Source organism: Eptatretus burgeri, chromosome 7 (assembly GCF_056783735.1).
Source record: "Eptatretus burgeri isolate ZD-2024b chromosome 7, Ebu_testis_v1, whole genome shotgun sequence".
Lineage (NCBI taxonomy): Eukaryota > Metazoa > Chordata > Myxini > Myxiniformes > Myxinidae > Eptatretus > Eptatretus burgeri.
This window is the reverse complement of record NC_140967.1, coordinates 101,671,325-101,693,824: the sequence shown is the minus strand read 5'-3', so window position 1 is coordinate 101,693,824 and position 22,500 is coordinate 101,671,325. Positions and strand designations below refer to the sequence as shown.

At 43.2% G+C, this 22,500-nt stretch overlaps 1 protein-coding gene across 5 annotated transcripts in view; it reads left to right on the top strand.

The window, feature by feature from the left end:
• BEAN1 (brain expressed associated with NEDD4 1) overlaps positions 1-22,500 on the top strand; it is a 65,870-nt gene that overhangs the window by 4,667 nt on the left and 38,703 nt on the right. Inside the window, exon 1 of one of the 5 annotated variants that reach the window (XM_085889939.1) lies at positions 17,147-17,697. The exons of 2 other annotated variants lie outside the window; for them this stretch is intronic. The gene's annotated coding sequence lies outside the window, so the exon portion shown is untranslated. Of the gene's footprint in view, positions 1-17,146; positions 17,698-22,500 lie in introns of those variants that run through there. 2 more of the 5 variants (XM_085889938.1, XM_085889934.1) reach the window with 2 other exon arrangements.

Below are 22,500 nucleotides of genomic sequence, written 5' to 3'. Positions count from 1 at the left end.
GTTCGCTTCCAATCAACCATTCTGTTTTTCCAACTTCAGTGCCAACTCACCCCTCCCTCTCAAAGCAACCATCACTCTCTTCTCCCTCCAAACCCCCCTTTCACCTTTCCCCAAAACTTCCCCCTCACCTTTCCCCCTCAACTCTCCCCACTCACCCTTCTCCCACCATTCACCCCCTCACTCACCCCTCTCAAAGTTGTCCCCACTCACATCCACAAAGCTGCCTCCTTCCCCTGCCCTCTCACCTCCATCTTATCACTCCACCTCCTAAAATCCTCAACTGCCTTCTGCCCACACTCTAGCACCACAGAGCCTTTTCTCCTCTCCCCCCAGCCCCACAGAGCCTTTTCTCCTCCTCATCCGGCCCCCTCCCCGAGCTATTCTGCAATCCCCCACACTCTTTCAAGAACTCTCCTTATCTCCCCCTCCCCCCTTGTCCTCCCCTCCCACTCCTCTCACATCCCCTGCACCCAAAACCTCCTCCCCACCCTTTTCATGAACAGTGTGGACCTCAAATATCCGGGGCCTTCGCTCAAACCTTACAGATCTTTCCATACAGGTTGCCACTGACAAACGAAACATAATCTGCCTAACAAAAACTTTCCTCCCTCAAGATGTGTCTGACTCCCAAGTATCTCTCCCTTGTTACTCCCTCCTCCGGTATGACAGACCTGAGTCTCGTCCTGGCGGCGGAGCTGCTCTCTTCATCAAAGACTCTATTCCTCCTTCTCCATGCATTGCCCTCACTCCTCCACATCCCCAGGAACACCTCTGGCTACGGCTTCCCTCCACGACCACCTCATGTTTATATGTGTACTTTACCGTCCACCAAACAGTGATGACTCCATTTACACCTCACTGTCAGGAAAACATGAACCAATTTCTATCTTCTCATCCAAACTCTCTCTTCCTCATATGTGGCGACTTCAATTGTCATCATGCCAGTTGGCTAGGTGTGGGTACCTCTCTCACCTGTCATGGCACCTCAGCAAACGACTTCTGCGACTCAATCGGTCAATTTCCCGACCCGGATCTCAACCAATGGTACTCCATCTCTTCTGGATCTGATTTGGACAAATTTCCCTGACAATATCTGCTGTTCTTCCTCCGCTCCAATTGGTTCTTCTGACCACGTACTTGTCAAAGTGGACATGTCTGTGGCTGTTATCAGAGAACCACCTCACCGCCGTCGAGTCTGGCATTTCACTCAAGCCCACTGGCAGGGTCTCCAAGCAGCCATCAAACTTATAGACTGCTCTCCTGTCTCTACTTTCTCCAACATCAACTCGTCCTGGGAATTCTTTCAAAGAAACTTGCTCTCCCTGATGCACAGATTTATCCCTTCTCGTCTTCAGTTGTCCTACCCTTCCTCCCACCCATGGATCACTGAAGCTTGTGGTGAGGCAGCTGTCCTGAAACAACTTGCATTTGCCTCATGGAAAGATAACCCAACTGAGGGTAAGCTCAGTTCCTTCCATCAAGCTCGGAACAAGTGTGTGTCTACCCTCAGGAGAGCCAGAAAACAACATCTTTCTAAGCTCAAGTCTGAACTCTCAAACCTCTCTCCCTCCTCCAAATTCTAGTGGTGTCTAATAAAATCCGTTTCTGGTGGATGTTTCCCCTCGATCCTCTCCATTACCTCAAATGGCCGCACTGCTGATACCGCACATGAAAAGGATGAATGCCTAAACTCGGTGTTTGCATCAAAATCTTGTGTCCGAAACCAATTGCTTTCTGTACCCACCTTACCCAGTCACACCCAACTGTCCGTGACTCTGTGTCCTTTTCTCCTGACAAGGTGGAGAGCTTGCTGTCAAACCTCGACTCAGATTCTGCAACCGGTCCAGACGGCATCAGCCCACGTGTCCTCAAAGCCTGCTCTTCTGCTCTTGCTCACCCTCTCTCTGTTCTATTCACCCTCTCATTTGCCCAAGGTCATCTGCCATCTGCTTGGAAATCAGCAAACATAACTGCCCTGCACAAAAAAGGTGCAAAAACAGATCCCTGCAACTACAGACCAATCAGCCTTCTCCCAATCATCAGCAAGGTTATGGAATCCATTATCGCTTCAGATATTAAATCCTTCCTCTTCTCCAATGGCTTGATTTCCGATCATCAATTTGGTTTCAGACCAGGTCACTCTACCCTGGATATGCTGCTTCTGCTCTTCCAACAATGATTGGAGGTCCTCAATTCCAGACATGAAATCTGAGACGTATCCCTGGACATATCATGTCCTTTTGACACAGTCTGGCACCCTGCACTACTCACCAAACTCTCTTCCTTGGGTATCCAAGGCCATTTCCACTCATGGCTCGCAGACTTCCTCCCCTGTCGCAGTGAACGTGTGGCCCTAAATGGAGTTCTTTCATCCCCTCTTCCTGTCCAGGCTGGAGTTCCTTAAGGTCGCGTTCTGGGCCCTGTTCTTCTTCTGGTTTTCATCAATGATCTCTCTGACTCTTTGGAAAATCCTCTATATCTCTTTGCTGATGACTTCACCCTCTGCCGTACCATCTGTCATCCCTCAGACCGGCAAGCAGCAGCTTCTTCGCTCACTGCAGATCTGGATAAAATCACAAACTGGTCCAACACGTGGAACATGTCTTTCAATCCAGACAAATCTCACACTGTCACTTTGTCTCTCCGAAAGGACCGTTTGGAACCCCTCCCCCCCCTATCTACTTTCTCAACAATCCTCTTGAAGACGTCCTTTCTTTCAAGCTTCTGGATCTCACTATTTCCCATGATCTTTCCTGGGAAAACCACATTTGCAACCCCGCCTCCAAAGCCAGTCGCCGACTGGGAACCCTCCGTCGTGCAAAGTCTTTCCTCGGCCCACCTGAGCTCCTGACCACTTACAAAGCTTTCGTCTGCAGCTTGATGGAGTACTGCTTTCTCGGCTTTCTCTTTTCTCGGCCTTTCTCGGCTTCATGCAGTGGAAACCAAGGCATTTTGGATCATTGGTATCTCCCACGATGAGGCTGAGTCTTTGGGCCTCTCACTCTCTCACCACAGGCAGGTCGGTGGTCTTTCTGTCTTCTACCGTCTCCTCTCCGGTCTCGCCCCCCCTGCTCTGTCTGCGATTTGTCCCCACCATATTTCTGCAGGACGCTCAAGGTCCGCCAACAATCACGAATCACTCTTCACCTTCACTCTTTCATCCCTTTTTTTCCCCGCTTTTGGAATGAACTCCCTCACTCTCTTCAATCCCATTCTTCCGTCCAGGCTTTCAAAAAAGTTGTTCACCACCACCTCTTATCGTCCCTCATTGAAATCCTCGATCTTTTCTACCCCCGTAAATCCGCCCCAAACCCACCTCCTTCAAATTCCTGCTTTTCTTCCTGAAAGTCCCTGTAATGTCCATCTTGTATACCCCATGTTCCCCGTCCCATCCCTCTCCCTTCCACAGATCTCCTAATGTCTCTGTTCCCCACTGTTTTGTCCTTCCCACCCCACCCCTCTTGTCGCATTCCCCCCTTGCTGTGCGTTGTGTGTTAGTTCTCATCCGAGCCTCGACAAGGTATACAAAAAAAGAAGAAAAAATAAGTGTTAAAACATGTGATGATTACATCATGTGTTAATTAAAACCTGATTCGTAAACCATGTGTGAATTAAAACGTGTCATTATTACATCATGTGTTAATTAAAATTTGTGATTATTACATCATGTGTTAATTAAAACTTGTGATGATTACACCATGTGTTAATTAAAATGTGTGATGATTACACCATGAGTTAATTTAAACATGAGATGATTACACCTTGTGTTAAATAAAACATGTGATGATTACACCTTGTGTTAAATAAAACATGTGATGATTACACCTTGTGTTAAATAAAACATGTGATGATTACACCTTGTGTTAAATAAAACATGTGATGATTACACCATGAGTTAATTTAAACATGAGATGATTACACCTTGTGTTAAATAAAACATGTGATGATTACACCTTGTGTTAAATAAAACATGTGATGATTACACCTTGTGTTAAATAAAAATGATGATTAAACCATGTGTTAATTCAAATGTGTGATGATTACACCATGAGTTAATTAAAACATGTGATGATTACACCATGTGTTAATTAAAACATGTGATGATTACACCATGTGTTAATTAAATAAAAGCATATGATGATTACATCATGTGTTTAGGAAAACATGTGATGATTACACCATGTGTTTATTAAACCATGTGATGATTACGTCATGTGTTAATTAAAACATGTGATGATTACATTATGCGTTGATTACACCATGTGTTGATTACACCATGTGTTGATTACACCATGTGTTGATTACACCATGTGTTGATTACATGATGTGTTGATTACACCATGTGTTGATGACACGGTGTGTTGATCACACTATGTATTGATTACATTATGTGTTGATTTCACCATGTGTTGATGACACGGTGTGTTGATTACACTATGTGTTGATGACACGGTGTGTTGATGACACCGTGTGTTGATTACAGTGTGTGTTGATTCCACCATGTGTTGATGACACGGTGTGTTGATTACACTATGTGTTGATCACACTATGTGTTGATTCCACCATGTGTTGATGACACGGTGTGTTGATGACATGATGTGTTGATGACACGGTGTGTTGATGACACCATGTGTTGATGACACGGTGTGTTGATCACACTATATGTTGATTACATTATGTGTTGATTACACCGTGTGTTGATGACACCGTGTGTTGATTACAGTGTGTGTTGATTCCACCATGTGTTGATGACATGGTGTGTTGATTACACTATATGTTGATCACACTATGTGTTGATGACACGGTGTGTTGATCACACTATGTGTTGATTACATTATGTGTTGATTTCACTATGTGTTGATGACACGGTGTGTTGATGACACCGTGTGTTGATTACAGTGTGTGTTGATTCCACCATGTGTTGATGACACGGTGTGTTGATTACACTATGTGTTGATTCCACCATGTGTTGATGACACGATGTGTTGATGACACGGTGTGTTGATGACACCATGTGTTGATCACACTATGTGTTGATTACATTATGTGTTGATGACACCGTGTGTTGATTACAGTGTGTGTTGATTCCACCATGTGTTGATGACACGGTGTGTTGATTACACTATGTGTTGATCACACTATGTGTTGATGACACGGTGTGTTGATGACACCATGTGTTGATTACAGTGTGTGTTGATTCCACCATGTGTTGATGACACGGTGTGTTGATTACACTATGTGTTGATCACACTATGTGTTGATTCCACCATGTGTTGATGACACGGTGTGTTGATTACACTATGTGTTGATTCCACCATGTGTTGATGACACGGTGTGTTGATTACACTATGTGTTGATTCCACCATGTGTTGATGACACGATGTGTTGATGACACGGTGTGTTGATGACACCATGTGTTGATCACACTATGTGTTGATTACATTATGTGTTGATGACACCGTGTGTTGATTACAGTGTGTGTTGATTCCACCATGTGTTGATGACACGGTGTGTTGATTACACTATGTGTTGATCACACTATGTGTTGATGACACGGTGTGTTGATGACACCATGTGTTGATTACAGTGTGTGTTGATTCCACCATGTGTTGATTCCACCATGTGTTGATGACACGGTGTGTTGATTACACTATGTGTTGATCACACTATGTGTTGATTCCACCATGTGTTGATGACACGGTGTGTTGATGACACCATGTGTTGATGACACGGTGTGTTGATCACACTATGTGTTGATTACATTATGTGTTGATGACACGGTGTGTTGATGACACCATGTGTTGATTACAGTGTGTGTTGATTCCACCATGTGTTGATTCCACCATGTGTTGATGACACGGTGTGTTGATTACACTATGTGTTGATCACACTATGTGTTGATTCCACCATGTGTTGATGACACGGTGTGTTGATGACACCATGTGTTGATGACACGGTGTGTTGATCACACTATGTGTTGATTACATTATGTGTTGATTACACCGTGTGTTGATGACACGGTGTGTTGATTACAGTGTGTTGATTACACCATGTGTTGATTACACTGTGTGTTGATGACACCGTGTGTTGATTACAGTGTGTGTTGATGACACCGTGTGTTTATTACAGTGTGTTAATGACACAGTGAGGTGATAACACTATGTGTTGATGACACCATGAGTTGATTACAGTGTGTTGATGACACCATGTGTTGATTACACCATGAGTTGATTACAGTGTGTTGATGACACCGTGAGTTGATTACAGTGTATTGATGACACCATGTGTTGATTACACCATGTGTTGATGACACTGTGTGTTGATGACACCGTGTGTTGATTACAGTGTGTGTTGATGACACCGTGTGTTGATTACAGTGTGTGTTGATGACACCGTGTGTTTATTACAGTGTGTTGACACAGTGAGGTGATTACACTATGTTGATGACACCGTGAGTTGATTACAGTGTGTTGATGACACTGTGAGTTGATTACAGTGTGTTGATGACACCATGTGTTAATTACACCATGTGTTGATTTCAGTGTATGTTGATCACACCATGTGTTGATGACACAGTGAGGTGATTACACCATGAGTTGATTACACTGTGTTGATGACACCATCTGTTGATTACACCGTGTGTTGATTACAGTGTGTTGATGACACAGTGAGGTGATTACACCATGTGTTGATTACACCATGTGTTGATGACACAGTGTGGTGATTACACTGTGTGTTGATGACACCGTGTGTTGATTACACCATGTGTTGATCACACTATGTGTTGATCACACTATGCGTTGATGACACCGTGTGTTGATTACACCATGTGTTGATGACACCATGTATTGATTACAGTGTGTGTTGATTACACTCTGTGTTGAAGACACAGTGGGGTGATTACACTGTGTGTTGATGACACCGTGTGTTGATGACACCGTGTGTTGATTACACCATGTGTTGATTACACTATGTGTTGATTACACTTTGTGTTGATTTCACTCTGTGTTGAAGACACAGTGGGGTGATTACATTGTGTGTTGATGACACCGTGTGTTGATTACACTTTGTGTTGATGACACCGTGTGTTGATTACACCATGTGTTGATGACACTATGTGTTGATGACACCATGTGTTGATTACAGTGTGTGTTGATTTCACTATGTGTTGATGACACCGTGTGTTGATTACACTATGTGTTGATGACGCCGTGTGTTTATTACAGTGTGTTGATTACACTCTGTGTTGAAGACACAGTGGGGTGATTACACTGTGTGTTGATGACACCGTGTGTTGATGACACCATGTGTTGATGACACCGTGTTTTTATTACAGTGTGTGTTGATTACACTCTGTGTTGAAGACACAGTGGGGTGATTACACTGTGTGTTGATGACACCGTGTGTTGATGACACCATGTGTTGATGACACCGTGTGTTTATTACAGTGTGTGTTGATTACACTCTGTGTTGAAGACACAGTGGGGTGATTACACTGTGTGTTGATGACACCGTGTGTTGATGACACCATGTGTTGATGACACCGTGTGTTTATTACAGTGTGTGTTGATTACACTCTGTGTTGAAGACACAGTGGGGTGATTACACTGTGTGTTGATGACACCGTGTGTTGATGACACCGTGTGTTGATGACACCATGTGTTGATGACACCGTGTGTTTATTACAGTGTGTGTTGATTACACTCTGTGTTGAAGACACAGTGAGGTGATTACACCATGTGTTGATTACACCATGTGTTGATGACACAGTGAGGTGATTACACTGTGTGTTGATGACACCGTGTGTTGATTACACTGTGTGTTGATGACACCGTGTGTTGATTACACCATGTGTTGATCACACTATGTGTTGATGACACCGTGTGTTGATTACAGTGTGTGTTGATTACACTCTGTGTTGAAGACACAGTGGGGTGATTACACTGCGTTGATGACACCGTGTGTTGATTACACCATGTGTTGATTACACTATGTGTTGATGACACCATGTATTGATTACAGTGTGTGTTGATGACACGGTGTGTTGATTACACTTTGTTGATTACAGTGTGTGTTGATGACACTGTGTGTTGATTACACAACGTGTTGATTACACTGTTTGTTCATTAAACCATGCGTTGATTTCAGTGTGTGTTGATTTCACCGTGTGTTGATTACACTCTGTGTTGATGACACCATGTGTTGATGACACCGTGTGTTTATTACAGTGTGTGTTGATTACACTCTGTGTTGAAGACACAGTGAGGTGATTACACCATGTGTTGATGACACAGTGAGGTGATTACACTGTGTGTTGATGACACCGTGTGTTGATTACACTGTGTGTTGATGACACCGTGTGTTGATTACACCATGTGTTGATCACACTATGTGTTGATGACACCGTGTGTTGATTACAGTGTGTGTTGATTACACTCTGTGTTGAAGACACAGTGGGGTGATTACACTGCGTTGATGACACCGTGTGTTGATTACACCATGTGTTGATTACACTATGTGTTGATGACACCATGTATTGATTACAGTGTGTGTTGATGACACGGTGTGTTGATTACACTTTGTTGATTACAGTGTGTGTTGATGACACTGTGTGTTGATTACACAACGTGTTGATTACACTGTTTGTTCATTAAACCATGCGTTGATTTCAGTGTGTGTTGATTTCACCGTGTGTTGATTACACTCTGTGTTGATGACACCATGTGTTGATGACACCGTGTGTTTATTACAGTGTGTGTTGATTATACTCTGTGTTGAAGACACAGTGAGGTGATTACACCATGTGTTGATTACACCATGTGTTGATGACACAGTGAGGTGATTACACTGTGTGTTGATGACACCGTGTGTTGATTACACTGTGTGTTGATGACACCGTGTGTTGATTACACCATGTGTTGATCACACTATGTGTTGATGACACCGTGTGTTGATTACAGTGTGTGTTGATTACACTCTGTGTTGAAGACACAGTGGGGTGATTACACTGCGTTGATGACACCGTGTGTTGATTACACCATGTGTTGATTACACCATGTGTTGATGACACCATGTATTGATTACAGTGTGTGTTGATGACACGGTGTGTTGATTACACTTTGTTGATTACAGTGTGTGTTGATGACACTGTGTGTTGATTACACAACGTGTTGATTACACTGTTTGTTCATTAAACCATGCGTTGATTTCAGTGTGTGTTGATTTCACCGTGTGTTGATTACACTCTGTGTTGATGACACCATGTGTTGATGACACCGTGTGTTTATTACAGTGTGTGTTGATTACACTCTGTGTTGAAGACACAGTGAGGTGATTACACCATGTGTTGATTACACCATGTGTTGATGACACAGTGAGGTGATTACACTGTGTGTTGATGACACCGTGTGTTGATTACACTGTGTGTTGATGACACCGTGTGTTGATTACACCATGTGTTGATCACACTATGTGTTGATGACACCGTGTGTTGATTACAGTGTGTGTTGATTACACTCTGTGTTGAAGACACAGTGGGGTGATTACACTGCGTTGATGACACCGTGTGTTGATTACACCATGTGTTGATGACACCATGTATTGATTACAGTGTGTGTTGATGACACGGTGTGTTGATTACACTTTGTTGATTACAGTGTGTGTTGATGACACTGTGTGTTGATTACACAACGTGTTGATTACACTGTTTGTTGATTAAACCATGCGTTGATTTCAGTGTGTGTTGATGACACGGTGTGTTGATTACACTGTGTGTTGATGACACCGTGTGTTGATTACACTGTGTGTTGATGACACCGTGTGTTGATTACACCATGTGTTGATCACACTATGTGTTGATGACACCGTGTGTTGATTACAGTGTGTGTTGATTACACTCTGTGTTGAAGACACAGTGGGGTGATTACACTGCGTTGATGACACCGTGTGTTGATTACACCATGTGTTGATTACACTATGTGTTGATGACACCATGTATTGATTACAGTGTGTGTTGATGACACGGTGTGTTGATTACACTTTGTTGATTACAGTGTGTGTTGATGACACTGTGTGTTGATTACACAACGTGTTGATTACACTGTTTGTTCATTAAACCATGCGTTGATTTCAGTGTGTGTTGATTTCACCGTGTGTTGATTACACTCTGTGTTGATGACACCGTGTGTTTATTACAGTGTGTGTTGATTACACTCTGTGTTGAAGACACAGTGAGGTGATTACACCATGTGTTGATTACACCATGTGTTGATGACACAGTGAGGTGATTACACTGTGTGTTGATGACACCGTGTGTTGATTACACTGTGTGTTGATGACACCGTGTGTTGATTACACCATGTGTTGATCACACTATGTGTTGATGACACCGTGTGTTGATTACAGTGTGTGTTGATTACACTCTGTGTTGAAGACACAGTGGGGTGATTACACTGCGTTGATGACACCGTGTGTTGATTACACCATGTGTTGATTACACTATGTGTTGATGACACCATGTATTGATTACAGTGTGTGTTGATGACACGGTGTGTTGATTACACTTTGTTGATTACAGTGTGTGTTGATGACACTGTGTGTTGATTACACAACGTGTTGATTACACTGTTTGTTCATTAAACCATGCGTTGATTTCAGTGTGTGTTGATTTCACCGTGTGTTGATTACACTCTGTGTTGATGACACCATGTGTTGATGACACCGTGTGTTTATTACAGTGTGTGTTGATTACACTCTGTGTTGAAGACACAGTGAGGTGATTACACCATGTGGTGATTACACTGTGTGTTGATGACACCGTGTGTTGATTACACTGTGTGTTGATGACACCGTGTGTTGATTACACCATGTGTTGATCACACTATGTGTTGATGACACCGTGTGTTGATTACAGTGTGTGTTGATTACACTCTGTGTTGAAGACACAGTGGGGTGATTACACTGCGTTGATGACACCGTGTGTTGATTACACCATGTGTTGATTACACTATGTGTTGATGACACCATGTATTGATTACAGTGTGTGTTGATGACACGGTGTGTTGATTACACTTTGTTGATTACAGTGTGTGTTGATGACACTGTGTGTTGATTACACAACGTGTTGATTACACTGTTTGTTCATTAAACCATGCGTTGATTTCAGTGTGTGTTGATTTCACCGTGTGTTGATTACACTCTGTGTTGATGACACCATGTGTTGATGACACCGTGTGTTTATTACAGTGTGTGTTGATTACACTCTGTGTTGAAGACACAGTGAGGTGATTACACCATGTGGTGATTACACTGTGTGTTGATGACACCGTGTGTTGATTACACTGTGTGTTGATGACACCGTGTGTTGATTACACCATGTGTTGATCACACTATGTGTTGATGACACCGTGTGTTGATTACAGTGTGTGTTGATTACACTCTGTGTTGAAGACACAGTGGGGTGATTACACTGCGTTGATGACACCGTGTGTTGATTACACCATGTGTTGATGACACCATGTATTGATTACAGTGTGTGTTGATGACACGGTGTGTTGATTACACTTTGTTGATTACAGTGTGTGTTGATGACACTGTGTGTTGATTACACAACGTGTTGATTACACTGTTTGTTGATTAAACCATGCGTTGATTTCAGTGTGTGTTGATTTCACCGTGTGTTGATTACACTCTGTGTTGACCTTGTGTTTGTTATTATTTCGTATGCAGCATTCAGCTGCTGGTTGCATCACTGCTGGTATCGCGTCTTTGTTGCTGATGCAGTGCCTCCTGTTGGCATTCAGCCTAAAGATATATATATATATATATATATATATATATATATATATATATATATATATATATATATATATATATATATATACAATGTCAAGGCTCGTATAAGTGCTATCACACAACATGTAACAAGGGTAGCAGGACACAAGAGGGGTGGGAGAGGGAAGCACACAACAGTGAGTAACAGACATGTTAGGAGATCTGTGGAAGGGAGAGGGATGGGATGGGGTACATGCGGTAAACAAGATGGACACTACAAGGACTTTCAGGAAGGAAAGCAGGGAATTTGAAGGAGGTGGGTTTTGGGGTGGGTTAACGGGGGCAGAAAAGATTGTGGTTGTGGAAGTGGGAAGATAAGAGGTGGTGGTGAACAGCTGTTTTGAAGACATGGTGGAAGATTGGGATCGAAGAGAGTGAGGGAGTTTGTTCCAAAGGTGGAAAAAAGGAGGAATGAAAGCGTGAAGGAGATAAATGATTCTTGATTTTCATTGTTTCACCAGAAGGGGGTTGCTGGTGGATCTTGAACACCCTGTTAAAATATTGGGGTGGGAGCGGGGTGTGTGTGGTGGGGGGGGGACATATCATAGACAAGGTGGGGGGGGGCAAGGCCGGAAAGAAGACGGTAGAAGACAGAAAGACCACCGACCTGGCTGCGGTGAGACAGTGAGAAACCCAAAGACTCAGCCTCATCGTGTGAGATACCAATGATCCTTCTTGCCATGGTTTCCACAGCGTGAAGCCGAGAAAGGTAAGAGGCAGGAGCACCAGCCCAGAGGAGAGAGCAGTACTCCATTAGGCTGTGGATGAAAGCTTTGTACGTGGTCACTGGTCAAGAGCTCAGATGTGCCAAGGAAGGACTTTGCATGATGGAGGATTCCCAGTCGGTGACTGGCTTTGGAGGCCAGCTTGGAAACGTGGCTTTCCCAGGAAATATCATGGCAGATAGTGAGACCAAGAAGCTTGAATGCAAGTATTTCTTCAAGGGGATTATTGAGAAAGTAGTTGGGGGGGTGTTCCAGATTTTTTTTTTCTTCTGAATTTGAAGGATGGCAAGCTGACCAATTCTAACCCACCTGATGTTATTTAACTCACGTCACGGGCTCAAACTCAAGGTTAGAATCCTGACCCAGCTATAAACTGTCATCTCTGTGTTTCACAGGCAGGATGATTCATCAATGTGTGTGCCGTCCCTCGGCTGGATGATAAACGGGTGTCCCGTCTGTCAGCATAAGTTGGAGGACATTATAGATCCCACCGAGTCCTTCTTGAAGAGGGGACGAGCTATCGCCGGCACCCTGAACAAATTCCAAATTTCTGCCCTAATCATCAGAGGGCACTACATCAGCGGCGCAGCCATATCATATCCTCAGCCATCGATGCTATCCCACAACCTTGTGCTAGATACAAATGGATAAGATTTCATTTTTATTGACCTCAACTCAACGCACAGTATAAAATTAATTTTCCACAAGCGATGATCACAATTCGTCCAAGATGACCAGAAACGTTTCTCCTAAGAAATGTTGACTGGGAGATCCTGAGAACGGTTCCTCAGGTGTTTCAGACTCACCTGCAGGGTGTTTCCATCGCTGGTGAGCAGGCTTGCTTTCCTACTTGTACATCCGAGAAATTGAGGGGATCTTTTCTTTGCTACCAGCCTTCAACTTCAAGTTCTAATTTATCTGGTCGGTGATCATTGAACTCCTCCAATGAACGTAGCAATGTGGTTGCAGTCTAAAAAAATATTGGTGTTTCCAATGATTGTTCAAGACCATTCACAAGAGTATGTGCATGTCCCTTGCAAGTTAGTAGTTGGTCTTCTGCATCAGCAAGGTCTTTCAACTTGTTGGACAAAGCTTTTGTCAACTTCGTGTTACAGGATCATGAGGCTGTTTGCAACGTCTTCATGCCATTGTGACAAATGATTTTGTTATCACCTGGTGAACTAAACATCCCATCATTTCAGGGACTCAGGCGTGAAAGCATACACATTATGTTCAGGAATGATGTTAAGGTACCAAATTCGGTGAATGAGCTACACAAGGAACATAGTCAGCAAGTTTGTTTACATCTTTGATCCACTTTTGTCGGTCATTGTAAATTCCTGACATGTTACAGGCATCGTCGTACGATTATCGAGGATATTTATCAATATTGATCTCCAAATGATCTTCAAGAGCCCCTGGCTTAATGTGCTTTCATGGTGTCGTTCATCTGGTCTTGCATGCATATTATTTATGTACAATCTCCTCTATGACCCTGAAGTGGCCTGATATAGCCCTGCACCCGAAGACAGAAGGGCCAAAAAACCCCCCCAACACCACCTTTTGACAACGACAGGGAAGGAGGTCATTTGGCCCAACATGCCTGTCACATCTCCATTTCATGTGAAAAATACATCTAATATATCAAGGTCATTCGAATCACTGACTGACTGACTGACTGACTGACTCACTGATTGATATTGAAGATCGGTACCTTCCAGGTGACTGAAATTTTGCGTGCTGATGCGTGCCGGGTGACTGAAATTTTCGAAAGCTGAAATGTTGCGTGCTGATGGACATTAAAGTTGTTACACCGGGAAAAATTACAGAACCATCTGAAAACATTCGTAAATGAAAATGTAAATAAATGAAAAAAAAAATAAATGAAAAATCAAATGCAGGTGAGCGACCCAAGACAATGGGGAAGCACGGTAATTTTGTGTGCTAACGGACATCGAAGCCGATACACCGGGAAAAATCACAGAACCGTCAGAAAGTATCTGTAAATGAAAACATAAATAAATGAAGAAAAAAAAATGAATGCAGGTGAGCGACCAGAGACAATGGGGAAGCATGGCTCGTTATTCCTTACAATGTGTAAAGCATACCCCATTTATAGCCAACGCAGTGAGCTTCATACTTAATGCGTGCACATTAGAGAATAGGAAACAACAACAACAACACAATACCCCTGCCTATTTGGAATCTGTGTCGTTAGCTATGACCTTTTGCTTCCGGTTGTTTTTAAACGCTGTGCGGTATATAAACACGATTGGGTTTTATTTCTATCTTGTGAATGTTACTTAACGCGTGCACATGAGAGAATAGGAAACAACAATAACAACAACACAATACCATGGCAATTTGGAATCCATGTCGTTGCCTATGACCCTTTAGCTTCCGTTTTTTTTTTTTTGTTTCCGGTTTTTGTCATGGGGAATGATGCATGCCGGGAGATAAAGGCATCGTCGGAGACATGAAAGACCAAAATAATATCAGACATGGTGTATATTTCCTCCACTTTAATAAAGATATCTCCCGCATCATCAAAAATTAATTTTTAATCGTGATTTACGTTATTTGATCGCTGATCCCGAATCCAGGCCGAAGCAGCCGGAAATTGCGTATACAGTTGTGAGCAAGTTATAGGTAAAGTCAGAAGCGAATGTAAGAAGAATACTACATTCAATCTAGTATTTATTTTTTCAGATGAGATCCTGTTCTCGGCGGTGTAGTTGTCGTTGTGAAGGTAATGTTGAGGTCATATTTATTTTTTCAGATGAGATCCTGTTCTCGGCGGTGTAGTTGTCGTTGTGAAGGTAATGTTGAGGTCATATTTATTTTTTCAGATGAGATCCTGTTCTAGGGGGTGTAGTTGTTGTTGTGAAGGTAATGTTAAGGTAATATTTATTTTTTCATTGCAAAAAGACTGTTTAATTTGATATATTTAAGAAGCGAATGTAAGAAGAATTCTAAGTCCGCTTCTCGGCTTTGCCTATTCCATATATATATATATATATATATATATATATATATATATATATATATATATATATATATATATATATATATATATATATATATATATATATATAATTCCAGCAATGTGTGTGTGTGTCTGTGACCGCTGTTTCTTGACAACCACTGGTCCGATCTAATTGAAACTTGCCAGCCATGTTGCCAGCTATATTGCCATGATGTGCCTTTTCAAGGTTTGATATTAATTGGACCAGTGCTTCCCAAGTTATGGCCATTTATTTACCAACCAATGACAAGACACGTTGCTGCAGCCATTTATTTACCAACCAATGACAAGACATGTTGCTGCAGCCATTTATTTACCAACCAATGACAAGACACGTTGCTGTAGCCATTTATTTACCAACCAATGACAAGACACGTTGCTGCGTCGACGTGGCGGATGGGGAAGAGAACCTCAGCCGCGTTCCCCATTACGGGTTACAACGTACGGACTTCCGGATAGTTATGACTTAGTGCATTTTATAATTTCTCGATTTCTTATGTGCATTTATAGATAAACACAATGCCCCGATCCAGTCGTCGTTTACGAGAGTGAAGGAACGGCCTGTGTAGATGTTTTAAAATTGTTGTTTTAAAAAAAAAAATTTCCTCTTCTCTTCTCTTTGTGTTTTTCCTTGCGATGACATTGCGAAAAGACAAAATACGTTGGTGCTAATTGAATAATTAGCCATTAAAACTAAATTGAGAATAATCGTAACTGCGATATGCAAACTTCCGGACAGTGAGGACGTAACTTCCGGACTTCCGGATAGTGACGAGTACTGTATTCTTTCTCGATTTTTTTTCTTGATTTATCGACTTACTGTATTCTTTCTTTCTCGATTTCTGTACTTTCTCGATTTTCTTAAACACAATGCCCCAATCCAGTCGTCGTTTACGACAGCGAAGGAACGGCCTGTGTGGTTGTTTGAAAGTTTTTTTTTGTTTTTGTTTTTGTTTTTTGGTTTGCACGTACGGCCACGCGAGAGCGAAGGAACGGCCTGTGTAGTTGTTTCTGGCAAGCGGTTTTAAAGTTTTTTTTTTGTTGTTTTTTTTTTTGCACGTACGTACTAGTATATATAAATATTACACATTTTTTGTTAATCTACTCAAATGCAATCTACATTCTTCTCACTCACTTGACCATCATTTGAACATCCTTCAATGGACCATCTATTCATCACAGACAGTTCTCTGATGAAGATGTGACCGCTGTGCACCATCCTTTCTGAGTCGTGGTCCATTCGTGAGGATCCGTACAGAATTCCCATGTCATTGACCGTCTGCAGAACCGTTCAAAGTATGTACATCATTGATGTGAGATAATAACAGGAGGATATTCCCAGCTTGTCCTGCCAATTCACTGAAACCTCATGTCAAAGCAAAAAATTTCCCCATCTGAAAACTTCCATCTCCCAAGACAGTATTTGACTGACGGCCGTTTCAGCTGGGTCCCCACGCATGGTAAATGGTGCGAAACGAGCAAAACATCAATTTTCTTAAAACAAAGGACATCAATGTGAGGACACCATGTGTAGATAGAGCGAGGATCATTGAGCGAGGGTGATGGGGAGGAGCGAGGATCGTTTCAAGGGCGATGGGGGAGGAGCGAGGATCATTGAGCGAGGGTGAAGGGAGAAACTACAGTGGGATGGAGCGATGGATGATAAGGAACGATAAAAAGGGCGAGTGGCATTTGGTATCAGGAGGAAGGGAGGAGCAAAGATGGTTTGGAGCGATGGGGAGGAGTGAGGGTTGTTTGGGAGCGAGGGGAGAACAGGAAGGATCGATAAGAGTGAGTGCAATTTGGTGAATGGGTGGGAATGATGAAGGGGAGAGAGGATGGCTGGGAGCCATGGAGAGAGGGAGGATGGGCTGGAGCGATGGGGAGGAGTTAAGATGGGTGGCAGCGATTCGGAGGAGAGAGATGTCTCCTAGCAACAAGCTCTGTCCGCTGCTGATGGGAGTAGACAAGGATGCGCAGTTCGGTTCGTAATTGCGATTGGCCTTGAATATCATGCTCTAGCATGTAGCACAGACTCGGGGAGGATCCAGGAGAAACGAAGACGACCCAGTAGGTACTGCAGGAAGACAAGGAGAGGCACTGCGGCAGAGCAGGGTATGTAATGTGTCACTTTTTCTGAATGCATGCAGGTGTATCGTTGTTGAAGATTCAGGTATGATTGGTATACGTTCATACTTTTGGTACCTTCGAGTGACTACCAACAGCATTTCCTTGAGAGTGTTGTGACAGTTTTGTGAGCTGTTATGAGAGAAAGAGTGGGCTGTTGATGTGATGTGTTAGAGAGGATGAATTTGAGGCTGGATAGGTGTGAGGATGGAGATGATGAGGTTAGAGGTGTATCATATGAACCAGACTCAGTGGTGTGATGATTGGACCACTTGGAACATCTGCTACGAGGTTGGAGTTTGAACCTCCATCGAGTCATACCAAAGATTTATTTAAGTACCTGCTCCTGCTACCTTGCTTGACACTCAGCATTTAAAAGGTTAGAAGACGAACAAACCGTAAGTTGTCAACCATTGCGTCGGCGTTGATGAGCCTAATGACCTCCTCCTGCGTTGAAGTTCCTTGAAAAGGAACTCTTATTATAATCTGAGGATGAGAGTGTGGGTAATTGAGTATGATGGTGTACACGAGTCTATGATTATGATGATGTAATTGAGTATGGAACTGTAACTTTGTATCAGGTGTCTATGAGTATGAAGGCTAGGATTAGGGTAGAAAGTAAATGAGGCTAGCGGTGTGTCTGTTTTTTTTTTCCTGTCTAAGATCGAGGCTCATGGAAGAACGAGGTCACACAGGGTAAGAAGGAAACGGACAGACTGTGGGACAACAGGAAAATCGTCATTTCATGTGCAGCCATATGGCTGTAGATTTTCATCACTGCTGGGAGTGCAGGTGTGCCGCTGATGTGTTTCCCTCTGCAGGTTGTGGCAGGAATTTGTAATCCGTTCAGGGTGTTGGCGATATACTCGCCTCGTCTTTGTAAATGACACCATGGGATCTTTAAGGTTCTCCAACTGATGCCAGCACACGGGATGCCCGGCTTAATGTCCATCTGAGTGATGGCACACATATTCCATGCATCACTCGATCTACAAAACACCAGGACAACGTCTCCATCAATATTCAAAACCGGTCTAGATAGCTCAAAGCGGAGCGTGCATACCTCTCGGCTCACCTGCCAGCCCACAAGGGAATGAACAGGAAAAGAGGAGAAGGGGGAGGGAAGGAAACACAGTAACCTGCAAGTTAGGGTTATATGAGGTAGTGTTAACGAAGGGAGGAAAGATTGTGGGTAGGAATGGGGTATAGCATGAAATGGTAGTCCACCACCTACTTGAAGTCCTGGAGGGAAGAGAGGGATTGAACAGCCTCAAGAAGGTGGTTCCATAAACACGAGAAAAGAGTGGAGTTGTGTGATAAGCCTTAATTTTAGAAGTTTAATCAGTTGGGGGTTCGTGGAAGAACGCATACTTTCTGGAATCTCTGGGGAAGGGCAGATTGCTGAGACAGCAGAACCAGCTCGACCAGAGGAGAGGTGGTAAAAACAGAGAGGCCACGGATCTGTTTGCGACGTGAGAGCGACAGGTCTTGTTATTTGACCTCTTTGCGGGAGATGCCAATAGTATTGAGAGTTTTCAATGCAATATGAGACAGGGGTGTGATGCTGGGGCACCAGCCCAAAGGAGAGTGCAGTACTCCACTTATTTACTGACAAATGCTTTGCGGATTGTGAGTAGTTTTTATTATTTCTTTTTTAAGGAATGGCTGGAAACGACGGAGGATACCCAGTCTGCAGCTGGCTTTGGAGTCTGGCTTTGCAATTTTGTTTTCCCCAAGATAATTTATGGTGGATGTTGAGGCCTTGACGTTCATCAGACTGACCCTCTTCCGGTGACAAGCCATGGATTTTGATCGGCAAGTTCATTTGACTTTCTTTCTGGAGTGACAGGATGAGACTATGAGGTTTGGCAGGATTGAAGGACATGTTCCATTTGTCAGACCAGCACCGAATCAATCTCGGATCGGCAGAAAGTGACGTAGCTGTTGACTGCTAAGGAGTCAGTATGGAGTAGTGTATGACGTAATGGAGAGTCATCTTTGCACATTAACTCTACATTTTTGGGTGAGAAGGACACAAAAGAAAGAGGGGAATCCAGAGCATCAGAGAGGTTGTTTTGGTTGAAGAGGAACAAGACCAACCTCGAGCGATACTGTCTTGGGGGCATTCCAGCCTACACTAGAAGAGGATTTCATTCATAGCAATACGTTTGACTACGTGAGTGGAGGAATTCAGAAAACCAGGTATGAAGGTGACCTTCTCTGCCACAGGTAGCAAGCAAGGCAAATAGAGCAGGATGACAGACTGTCAAATGCCTGAGATATATTTAGGATATGGTCCTGACCTCTTGTTTGATATTTAGAGCCTCTAACCATTGCTGAGAGAGGAGCAGCATGTCCATAGTTGAGTGACTTGGATGACATGTCCATAGTTGAGTGACTTGGATGGCATCTCCATAGTTGAGTGACTTGGATGGTTTGTCCATAGTTGAGTGACTTGGATGGTATGTCCATAGTTGAGTGACTTGGATGGCATGTACATAGTTGAGTGACTTGGATGGTATGTCCATAGTTGAGTGACTTGGATGGTATGTCCATAGTTGAGTGACTTGGATGACATGTCCATAGTTGAGTGACTTGGATGACATGTCCATAGTTGAGTGACTTGGATGACATGTCCATAGTTGAGTGACTTGGATGACATGTCCATAGTTGAGTGACTTGGATGATATGTCCATAGTTGAGTGACTTGGATGACATGTCCATAATTGAGTGACTTGGATGACATGTCCATAATTGAGTGACTTGGATGGTATGTCCAAAGTTGAGTGACTTGGATGGCATGTCCATAGTTGAGTGACTTGGATGGACATGTCCATAGTTGGGTGACTTGGATGACATGTCCATAGTTGAGTGACTTGGATGGCATGTCCATAGTTGAGTGACTTGGATGACATGTCCATAGTTGAGTGACTTGGATGGACATGTCCATAGTTGGGTGACTTGGATGGACATGTCCATAGTTGGGTGACTTGGATGACATGTCCATAGTTGAGTGACTTGGATGGCATGTCCATAGTTGAGTGACTTGGATGACATGTCCATAGTTGAGTGACTTGGATGACATGTCCATAGTTGAGTGACTTGGATGGTATGTCCAGAGTTGTGTGACTTGGTTGACATGTTCATAGTTGACAGACCCGGATGACATGCCCATAGTTGAGTGACTTGGATGACATGTCCATAGTTGATTGATTTGGGTGGCATGTCATTGTTGAGTGACCGGGATGGAAGCTAAACTGACAGTCAGAGATCTGGTTGTTTGAAAAGAGGAAATATGTGAGTTCAGCAGCCATGATGGATTAAATGTGACTTTGTTCATAATTGTAGAAGTCCGCTCACTGGTCTGTAGTTGATCCTGTCACTTTGTGAACATTTCTTGTCAAGGGAGTGACATTTGCTGACTTCCAGGCAGATGGGAAATGGCCAAAAGAGAACGGCAGACTGAAAAGTGTAGAAAGAGCAGAAAGAGCAACAGAGCAGCTTTTGAGAACGTGGGCACCGACCGATGCTATTTGGAATCTGGGCCCATCACCTAAGAAGGGTCAAGGCCAGACACAGCTTTTTCTACCTTTTCGGGTGAAGCCACAAAGTGCAGTACTCAGTGTATGGTGACAGAGCGGGATGGCTTGAGAGCACTGGCATACACTGGTATACAAAATATGAGGTTGAGCTATTCTCACAGAAAGTTCTTCAGCAACAAAATCGTCCAAACAGGCTGTCCGGGGTCCACGCAGGCCGTCTATGGTCCATGGAAGCTGCCACACAGGCCATCTGTGGTCCACGCAGGCCGGTCGTGGTCCACGTGCTCTGGGGGTAGCATGCTCACATTGTCTGTTGACCTGCTTGGATTTCTATTTTAAATCTGATGAGCTTGTCACGTCTCACTGCATCTTCGTTTCGGTTCCTGGCTCTGCACCCTCGATCGCTGCCTTGCGTCCTGGCTGGGTTTTGAGCGGTTTCCCGACTCGCGCTCATGAATTATTTGTGAAGTTATTTGATTTCAGTGAACCGAGCGCAGGGATCTCATGCGTTATAGTGCAATGGGAGGTGTAAGAGGGCTACATGCTCAGGGTTGGGAGTTCAAATTCATGCAGGAAAGGAGAAATGTTGGAAAATTTAGTGGGAAGCTGTTTTGTTGTCTTGAAGAATTGGAACCATTTAGACGTCATTAAATGACAATAAATAGCACCAAGGGCTAATAGTACAGGCCAATGATTATTACTGTACACTCGCCAGAAGAAAGGGTATTGCATTTGGTTCCGTTTGTCTGTTTATCTGTTTGTCTGTTTGTTTGTTTGTTTGTTTGTCTGCACAGAACTTTAGTGTTTTTCTGTGCAACTGCTCATCGGATTGAGACGAAATCTTCACCATCGGAGCAACTACTCATGTGGAATGTTCTAACGATAATTATGACGTCATAGGTCACGTGGTGTGGCAGACAAGGTGGAAAAACTGAAAAAAATTGGACCTCTGTATCTGAAACCGCATCAAGGGGGAAAAAAATTGAAACTTGGCACATGGCAAGTACTCCTCATGGGGAATAAGTGTGGTTTTGTTATGACGTCATAGGTTTCTTCGTCATGACGTCATAATTGCATATGTAGAACGCTACATCTGATAAGTATGAAAAATTTTGAGGGTCATCTCGGGACAAATTGGTCCATAGAAAAAAAAAATTGATGTTGTCAACGGTCACATGATTCGGCAGCCATGTTGTTTTTTAAAAAGCACCTTCAAAAATCTTCTCTGAAATGGATGAACAGATCGAGG